This window comes from Priapulus caudatus, unplaced genomic scaffold (genome assembly GCF_000485595.1).
Source record: "Priapulus caudatus unplaced genomic scaffold, Priapulus_caudatus-5.0.1 Scaffold3710, whole genome shotgun sequence".
NCBI classification, from domain to species: domain Eukaryota; kingdom Metazoa; phylum Priapulida; class Priapulimorpha; order Priapulimorphida; family Priapulidae; genus Priapulus; species Priapulus caudatus.
The window spans coordinates 3,959-14,631 of record NW_014580771.1 but is presented as its reverse complement, the minus strand read 5'-3'; the positions used below and the strand labels follow the sequence as shown (position 1 = coordinate 14,631).

General features: G+C 46.7%; 1 long non-coding RNA gene across 1 annotated transcript; it reads left to right on the top strand.

The window, feature by feature from the left end:
• Positions 1-3,508: 3,508 nt before the first annotated feature.
• LOC106819565 lies at positions 3,509-4,797 on the top strand. Its single transcript, XR_001395453.1, has 2 exons — positions 3,509-3,621; positions 4,322-4,797. It is a non-coding gene; the product is annotated as an uncharacterized LOC106819565 (long non-coding RNA).
• Positions 4,798-10,673: the final 5,876 nt, after the last annotated feature.

Genomic DNA, 10,673 nt, shown 5'->3' with positions numbered 1-10,673 from the left:
TTTGTATTGTCAGTGAACATTTGTAAGATTACTTAACCTTTTTAAAAAAAGGTGTGTAGTGTGGTCACCCTGTGGTAGAAACAAAGAATTTCTAAAAACGGTATTTTTCAATTATTTACATTCATTTATACAATAATTTTAAAATTAAATACTCTTGAGCAATTTCTCTGAACCAGAGTGATGATTAATTAAATCTTTAGGACTGATCAATATAGACAACTTACTACATTGTTTAGTAACCTTCAGGTAGCTGACCGTGTACGTTATTGGTATACCAATACCGAGCGGAGGACGATACGTCGACGGGAAGGCGAAGGAAGGATAGACGGATGGCCAATGAATCGGATGGCATGGTATGGTATGGATGGCATGAATGGATGAAGTGGATGAATGGATGAGTGGAATGGATGAATGGATGGATGGTATGGTATGGATGGAATGGATGGATGGATGGATGGATGATGATGAATGGGTATGGCATGGTATGCATGATGATGGCCATGAATGGCATGGAATGGAGGGATGGATGATGGTATGGATGGATGGGATGGATGGCATGAGTTAGATGTATTGGACTGGATGATGGATGATGGATGGATGTGATGTGTTGGATGGATGGATGGATGGATGGATGGCATGGAATGGTGGATGGCGAGTTATCGATGGATGGGATGGAGGGTGATGGTATGGTGGATGGAGGATGGTTGGATGGATGATGGATGGATGGCGTCGATGGATCGATGGAAGTTAATGGCTAGATGGATGGATGGATAATTATAGGATGGGATGGATGGATGGATAAATTAATAGGTATGGATGGATGAGATAAATTAAACAAGGGCCTATGGATGGATAAAATTAAAAGGATGGATGCGATAAATTAATAGGCATATGGATGGATGCGGTAACGGACGACGGCACGGACGGGACGGACGGAGGGACCAAAGAAATAATATAGCGAGTATAATTTATTAGTATAAGTCTCTATATATTTCTTAATTGGAGGACGGACGATGGAAGGATGGACGACGCGAGGGAAGGATGGACGCGACAAATGGAGAGAATGAAACGGCGTGAATGCAAATGCTCACGATAATATGCGCATAAAGATTAACAGCAATTAACAGCGCAATATGCACTAACAAATCTACTGTTCAATTTATCGCACTGACAATTGTAAAATTATGCAACCAATTTTTGTCAAAATTCATTACTGTCGCCACGACGGGAATGGTTAACAATGCCTATTTATAACTGTGAGAGGTTACATAGTACGCTAAGCGCAGTCTTGAGTATATATTTAGTAGTACGGGCAACAGTGTTGAAATTTCGACCGATCCATATACAATCAACGAGCCAACGGACAGACCCGAAGTTTCGTTGATAGTGCTTGCTCTACGATACAGCAAGCAATAATTAACTATTCAGCGCGCCTTTCGGTTGCTTTTGCAGATAACGCTTTAATACACGGTATTATCACGAGTGATTAATAAATTGTCTTCACTCCTGGTATTATCTATATTACTTATGCAATAAACGATAACCATATAGTGATGCATATGCATATATAACACAAATTCACACACACACACAGACACACACACACAGACACACACACACAGACACACACACAACACACACAACACACACACACACACACACACACAACACACACACGCACGCGCGCTGTGTGTCAACCGCTCGTGACGTATACAGTGTATAATCTTGTAAAATGAATGTAATCATTCAAAAATACACGTTTTTAGAATTCTTTGTTTCTACCACAGGGTGACCAAAACTACTTCCGGTTTATAAAATGTTATATAAATCCTACAAATGTCACGAAAATACAAACGAAAAAGGTCAGGATTATTAACAATAAAATCCAAAATTCTTAATTATTGTTTTTAGTGGGATATTAAGTCATTTTCGTGGATCATTTAAAGTATAATGATACTTTTCCTATAATTTTACGTATTTTTGAGAAATAATATTATTGTCACGTGACTTCAACATCCCATAATCAAAAACTTTTGTTGCAAAAACGAACCTCACCATAAACCTAACTAATAATTGAAGAGATGACAGAATTACCTTGCAATCGGAACGGGATATGATTTTTTAAAGATTTAGTATAAATCAGCCAAATTTGCATAAATTACTGACTTTAAAGTCACGTGACCCCCTTAAACTACCGATCTGACAAGGCTATCACATATTTTATTGATCTACACAGCAAGGGCTTTCAAAAAATGTATGATAGCATTTGCCCCTCAACTTGGTAATGAAATGTCAATTTTGGGCTCTGGGCTCATGGACTAGTAGCTTGAAATTGCATTTGCCTGTTCGGGCAAGCAAGTTTTTTTTATTGAATGACTAGACACTAAAGACATAATGAGATTTTTCTGTTTCCACCCATCCCTTGCATTGTTTTGCACAGACATATAAGCTGCCTTGCTGCGACGAGATTTGAATGAAAAAAATAATGCAAATGAGACAATCAGTGCATGCAGTCATACTTTGTACACAATATGCATACAGCAACATGTAAACCCGGCCTCCGTGATTTTGTCACCATTATGAATGATTGTTGACCTCGTCGATTTCGCTAAAGCATAATCTTGACTTTCGATTGGGAAACACCTTTACGATAATTCAACACTATTTCTGGCTTATGAGACATTATTTGAGTCGGTGCATCAAAATTATGAAAATTTTAACAAAATCATGCTATGAAAAAGTAGCTCTGACCAAGCCTAAAATAGCTCCCGTAAAAAAATTACGAGAGCTCTTTTTTTCATACAAAATCAAAAAAGAGCTCTCGTAAAAAAAAGTAATTGTTAGGCTGTAGTGTACGCGTACTGAACATGCCATAAGAAAATGTACAATGTGAGAAAAGCTATTAATTTCTCCACAAACAATTTGATTAAACGATAAACATTTGATTAAAATGTTCCGCGCACTGTTACAGTAACATGCTACCATAATCGATCAGTAACAATGTAAAAAAAATAGACGTCTAGATGTCTAGAAAGTCACGTCTGCACAAACATAACGGTGAATTTAAAACTCCCTGAGGCCAAAGGTGACCAGTATAGTTGATCTAGCTAGAGCCTTAAATATAGGTAGCAGCAGGTTGGTTGTGAGAGCATGACTTAGTCGATGAGTACTGGAAATGATGCCTAAACAGACCCAGAGATCTTGGATCTCACCACTCTGAATTCCGCAGACTGTGCAGCATTACTATCACAATAAATGTGGTCCAATTCCCACCAAACGTAATGTTCCACTTGCAGTGGTAAATCAAGTTAGACTTGTCCTTTCTTGCGTAAAAAGACCGCAAACCCGTCTAACCAGTACGTGGTACTACATGCCAGGTTGTCGATGCTGATTTCATAAATCTGTCTTATTTTTCTATATATATATATATATATATATTCATGTTTTATTTCAAACTATAAGTGAGTTTGTCACGCGTTGATCGATAAAAATCACTTAAACTAGCATTTGCTTTTTTTTCAGTCGGCTGTAAGGCTAACGACGCCGTTTGCACGGCTATCGACGTCAGCGGCTCGCAGAGGTGGTCCCAAACGCATAAAGGAGCTTCAGGAGATGATGCAGGTATGCCAGGCCCCTCTCCACATATATGTACAGGGTTCTTCAAGCTTTTTCATTATAGCATGGCAGGTGCTGCCTTTACGCTCCTAGTTGCAAATCGCCGAAGGCGGTGCGGGGTTTGCGTGCTATGGGGCTCCGGGGGCTATGATATTTAGCATGGCAGCATGGCGCTATAAGTGCTCTTGGAGAACCCTGATGTATATATATTCTTCTCTTGCATCTTTCTATCTGTAAGAGAGTTAGTTACAGTAACAACAGGGAGCACATTAAGTGTACAGTCGGGTAATGTGGGTAGCGAGCGGTATCTTTCTAATGTAGTCGTACATATGCCCGTGCTACATTGATATTTTCGTAGTGAGTGCACCACCCCCTGTGCTTTGTGCTCTTTAATATTGTGCACACCCTGTGTTTCTGTATTTTTCAAAACTGAGCCCTTAAAATATAAACCATTTTTACGAATGCAGCTGGTTCTGTGTAACATTACTGCATTCTGTAAACCTAAAAACTTTCTTTATCTGCTTACAGATGGCGCATAAATCGTTTACCGTATTGACTGGGGTTCGCAATGTGTTTGGGTGTGCGTGCGTGCGTGCATCCGTGCGTGCTTGTGGGTGATTTAATAATAAAATTAATAAGTGATGGTTTGTGTCTCATCATAAATGAATCAATGATATATAATTTTGTGTTGTGCTTAATATTTCAGGTGCCCAACGGCCTTCCGTGCATCTGAAGCGTGGAATCGTGGTGGACTTGGCCCTGTATCAGTTCACGCTGGGACTGTGTGCCTTTTGGTGTTGGATACACCGCATTTACTATCTACGAGATGGCGTTCCCGAAGAAAGTTTTTAAAACTGAGAGATCTGGCTTAGCTAATGTGACAGTCTATCACATGGGATAACATAACCTGCTGGTCTTGGGGATCAGTATTGAAGAAAAACAGCATGTTCATAAATGAATGGTTCACAGGCAATGTTCGCATTGCTATTAATAGATTACAGTAAAATTAAATGATGTTTGTTTTTTTTAAATTGACCAAAAATACATACGTGGCAATGTAGGAGGAAGTTGTAGTATGTATATATTTTAGCCTAATTATTTTATTGTTAAATTTGCATGTACTTGTTAGCGTTACCTGTGTTAATAAATGTGCCTCGTTGTATAGGTGCATAGTAAAACTGATGTCTTGTTAACATACTACTATGTATATACATCCACCTCTTGGCAATAGTATTATCAGGAACATCTCTTGGAACATCTCAGACATATCGTTAAGTTGTACTTTTACACACTGGTCATGATCTTGCTACTAAATTTGGGTGCTCTAAAAAGTTCAAAAGAAAGCTAGGGTTATTAAATGGCCAGATCCTATTTTGTAATTCTCGAGTTAAAATACTGTGGCTTAGCATGCACATGCACATGCTCAAGGTTTCTGACATTTATTTGTACATGTAGAAGTCTTTTTATTTTTAGCTCATCTGACATAGTCAGATGCAGCTTGTTTTAGCAATCGCGATGATCGTCGTGCGTCCGTTCCGTGCGTCCAGTCAAAGCAGTGGTCACAATCTTTAACCGCTCGACGTACGGTCACGATATTCGGGGACCGTGGGGGGTAATCGAACGAGTTGGGATGTCGAAGCTGGAGGTCAAAGGTCAAAGGTCAGAGGTGTAAACAGACAGGGGACATATCCACTCTTAACTTAAGGGTATAGGGAGAAATGCAGAATTGCGTCCACAAATTAAACGGCTCGACTTAGGCTCGTTAGATTAGTCGGTTGTATAGCATCATAGTAGGAAAAGCCATCACTGTGCTGAAATTTGCGAGGTCACAGGTCAAAGGTTCATGGCGCACAGAGGCAGATTTTTTGGACTTTTCTGGAAGACATGTCTGACGGAGCGATTGAAAAACTTTTTTTGTTTCAGCGGTGACCTAGCATTTTTTATCGGCATTATTGAAAGGACCATGAAATTACTTTCTGCTGACATGCGAAGGAGTAGTGTCAGATAACCTTCCTGACCCTCAATGAGGAGGGTTAAAACATTGATTTTGTTGACTGTCTGTTATTAAAGAATTTGACTGCCGGTTTGCTTAGCTAGAATCTATAATGCTGGATGTATGAGGCCTACAATGTCACAGTGAAATTTCAAAAGCTAAATTTGGTTAAATGAAGGTTTATGCTCCTTAAATATCATATACATTTTCGATGGATTCTGTACTGTCAGATATGTTACATTGTACCTATGCCATGCCAGTGGCTACTGCCAGTGCATGTGTTGGTCGGTACTGTGGATGTTATTTGCTGCGTTAATTGGTTACAGGTGGCAGCTCTCTATTTGCAGCCTGTAGGCTTCGCGCTAGGGATAAATGGATGAGTGGTTACCTATTCTGTCTTGCCAGATGAAGTTGTTGCTTACTAGTATGATGTGAGCTTCCATCTTTTAATTCTGAAGACACTTAAAGTACGCGCCAATCTCGTGGCAGACTTTACATAACGATCCCGCAGGGCACGAACAGTTCTTTATGAGAAGGCTTCCTGGATGACCATCCCTGTGCATTCCACTGTTCGGCGCTGCTAGTCGTGACAGCATTTGGGGATCTACACAGTCAGAGGTTTTAGTCTGATCCACAACTCACGACAGAGGTCACCGACAGTAGACGTTAGCATGAGCCTGTCTCGCTTCGTGCGGGCACTCGTGCTTAGTTTATTACTTATACTGACTTTCTTTCGCTCTACGGCGCTTCTATTGCTATTTCCTTAATTGAGACTATGCGAGGGACCCTCATAATAGAGAAGCTTGTGGTGTGCTCAGTGTCCGTCCGTGTTACTGTTGGTAGCCCATTTTATAGAAGATCAAGGGCGAGTCTGTGCTGGCGATTACAAATAATTCAGATCTAAAGTTTACTTACAAATGTTGTGCATTAATCGTACAAGCGACCAATCCTGCATTATCGAGAACACTTACCAAAAACTTCACTTCTTGGATCAAGCGGGATACACACAGGAACAGCGTACAAATGCTTCGAGTAATGGTTATATAGCGCCTCGCCATATTTCAACACGAAGGCAATATGTGTGTTGCACGGCGTGTACTGATGGTACGACGTGACCCCGTAGCAGTGGTGGCTTTAGGGGGTGATGAACGATTGTGTTGCTGCCACCCACCTCTGTTAAGGCAAGCTTTATCTTCTCTTCATATTCATATATATATATATATATTATATTATATATATATATACACATATATGTATATCAGGGGGTGTATAACGACAAAAATTAATTTGTCTTCTACGCTCCTGGATTATATACATACATACACGTTGCGTGCGTGGGGTAGTGTTTACGTGCACGTGAGTGCGTGTGTGCGTTGCGTGCTGGTTTACTTTGCACGATGCGTGTGGCAGTGTTAGTGCACGTGGTGCGTGCGTGCGGGTATACCGTGCACGTGCGTGCGTGCGCGGACTATCCGTGCACGTGCGGGTGTACGTGCACGTGGCGTGCGGGTATACGTGCACGTGCTGCGGTGTGTAGCGTGCACGTGCGGTTGCATCTGCGTGCGGTGTGTACGTGCACGCGCGTGCGTGCGGGTATAGTGCCCATGCGTTGCGTGCGGCGATGTACCGTGCCACGTGCGTGCTGTGCGGTATACGACATGACGTGGCGGTGCGTGCGGAGTGTTACGTGCCCGCTGTTGCGTGCGTGCGGGTGTACGTGCACGCTGCGTGCAGTGCGGCGTGTTAGTGGCGTGCACGTGCGTGCGTGCGGGTTGTACGTGCACGTTTGAGTGCGTGCGAGGGGGTGTCACGTGCACGTGCGTGCGTGCCGGTCTTGCCGTCGGCGAGGCTATGGACCTGTATGCACAGTGCGTGCGTGCGGGTACTACGTGGCACGTGCGTGCGTGCGGCGGCGTTGTACGTGCACGCTGCGTGCGTGCCGTGTGGCGTGCACGTGCGGTGCGTGGCGGCGTATACGTGCCACGTGGGGTGCGTGCGCCGTGTTACAGTGCACGTGCGTTGCGTTGCGGGTATACGTGCAGTGCGTGCTGTGTGATAGTCGTGCGGGTGTACGTGGGTGCACGTGCGTGAGGCACGCAAATTCAGTGCGGGGTGTACGTGCACGTAGAGTAGCCGTGGCGAGGCGGGTGTACGTGCACGTGCGTCGCGCTGCCGGGTGGTATGTGCACGATGAGTTGCGTGCGGAGTCTGTAGCGTGACGTGCGTTTGTGCGTGCGGTGTACGTGTACGTTGCGTGCGTGCGGGTATACGTGCTGCTGTGACGTTGCGAGGGTGTTACGTGCACGTGCGGTATGCGTGCTGGGTGTACGTGCAACGTGCGTGTGCGGGTATACGTGCGACGTGCGTGCCGCTTGCGGGTGTACAGTGCACGTAGCGTGCGTGTCGGAGGTTGTACGGTGCACGTTCGGCGTGCGTGCGGGTGTTGTACCGTGGCTGTTGACGTGCGTGCGTGCGGTGGTGTACTGTGACCGTGGATGTGCGTGCGAGCGGTCTGCGGATGTGCGTGCACGTGCGTTGCGTGCCGGTTCTGTGGTGCACGTGCGTGGTGAGGTATACCGTGCACGTGCGTGCGTGCGGTGTCGTGCACGTGCCTGCGTGCGGGAGTATACGGTGCAAAGTGCGTGCGCTGCGTGCGGGGTTGTAGTGCAGCGTGTGTGCGTCGCGTGCGGGTGTAGGTGAGTGCGGGCTATTACGTGCACGTTACGTGCGGGTGTATGTGCAGTGAGTGCGAGCGGGTGTACGTGCACGTGCGTGCGTTGCGGGTGTACTGTGTACGTGCGTTGCGTGCGGGTATACGTGCGCGTCGCTGTGCGGGTGTACGTGCACGTGCGTGCGTTGCGGGGATATACCATTGCACGTGTGTCGCGTGCGGGTGTACGTCGACGTGCGTTGCGTTGCGGGTGTACTGTGCCGTGCGTGGCGTGCGGGTGTACGTGTACGTGCGGCTCGGTAGGGCGCGGTGCGTGCGGGTATACGTGCGCGTCGCGTTGCGGTGTACGGTTTGCACGTGCGTGCGTGCCGCCGGTACGTGCACGTGGTGCCGTTCGCGCGTGTTGTACTGTGCACGATGCGTGCGATCCGGTTACGTGCACGTGCGTGCGTGCGGGTGTAAGTGCACGTGGAGCGTGCGGAGTGTACCCCGCGCGTGCACGTGGTTCCTGGCGTGCGGTGTTACGTGCGTGCGTTGTAATACGTGCCGTGCGGGTATACGTTGCCCGTGCGTGCGTGCGGGTATTACGTTGCACGTGCCGTGACCAGCCCCGTTGGTTCGGGTCTGTACGTGCAAGTGCGTGCGTGCCGGTTGCGGCGTGTACAGTGCACGGCGTGCGTCGCGGGTATACGTGCACGTGCGTGCGCAGTGCGCGTGTGTACGTGCACGTGGCTGCGTCGCGGTGTATGACGTGCAACGTTGCGTCTGCGGGTGTAGTGAGATGCGTGCAGTGGGCGTTGTACGTGCACGTGCTGTTGCGTGCGGGGTGTACGGTGCACAGTGCGTGCGTGGTGCGGCTGCACGTGCACGTGCGTGACGTCGCGGGCTTATATATGGCGTGCACTGTAGGCGTGGTGAGGTAGTCGCTCGCTTGTTGTGTTGTGGCGTGCGAGCGCTGTTCGTGCAACGGAGGTGGCACCACGTGGCGTGGCGTCTCGCCAGGTGTGCAAGTGTAGAGCATCGTGACGTTGCACAATGCCAGTGCAATAGAGCAGTATGCACTATGCACCATGCGGACACTTGCACTATTGCACACTATGCTCGATACTGTGGCATAATGCGATCTATGGCGCGTGGCTCTATGGGCACTAGTGCCTCTACTGAGATGCCACGCTTACAGGCTCGTATGCCACCATGCTCACGCCCATGTGTTTGCCAGCAGTGCATGTTAGGGTGGATGCTGACCTATTGTCAGCTTTGCACTGCGGTGATGCCACAGTGCATAGCCGACTTGACTGCGTCTCGACGTGGCGCACGGCCAGTATACTGTTGCAACAGTGCATCCATGCGCTCAGATGGGTGCGAGCTTGATATAGCGATCTAGTGACCGCTTTACTGCACCCATGTGCTTGCGCCATCTGACTGCGAAAGTATTGCATGTTCACATGCATGCTCACCGGTGCAACTACTGCGCGACAATGCACTATGCACTATGCACCTGCACCCATTGCATAATGCCACGCATGCCACCATGCACTATGCCACTATGCAATATGCGTCATGCACTATTGCACTATGCACTATGCACTATGCACTCACTGCATTCTGAGAGTGCACTAGCTAGGCCTCGTGATGCACTAGTGCATCTATGCACTTATTGCCTTACGCACTATGCCACTACTTGCACTCGTGCACTGTCGACCTAATCGTAGCGGTGCGTTGGAGGCCTTAGCATGGTCGCTTAACTACTGAGTGTAACGTGTCACTGATGCACAATGCACTATGCACTATTGGCACTATGCACTATGCCACTATGCCAATTATGCCACTATGACACTATGCAATACGCACTATGCACTATTGTCCTATGCACTGCACATTCTACATACAGCATGTATGCACTATGCACCTATGCACTATGCCTATAGCCACTATGCCACTACGACTAGTGCCACTACAGTGTATGCACTATGCCACTATAGCACTATCACTATGCACTATGCACTCTGCACTTGCACCTATGCACTGTTATAGCACTACTGCACTACCGCATAATGCACTATGCACTATGCACTATGCACCATGCACCGTGCACCGATGCACTATGCACTGATGCCTATTGCCAGTAATGCACTATGCCCACCATCGCACCTATGCGCTTTGCACTATGCACTGATGCACTATGCACTATGCCACTTACTCAGCTGTATTGCATAAAAGATTTTGCCGACCATGCACATGTATGCACCTAGTCCTGCCCCGTGGCTGCACCGTGCACTTATATTACGGTGCACCTTCGTATTGGCACTGATTGCCAGTTGCTGGTGTGGCTCCGCGTGGTCGACCAACGCTTAGCGTTGGCACTCCAGCGTGGCGAGCTATTATAGCACCGTC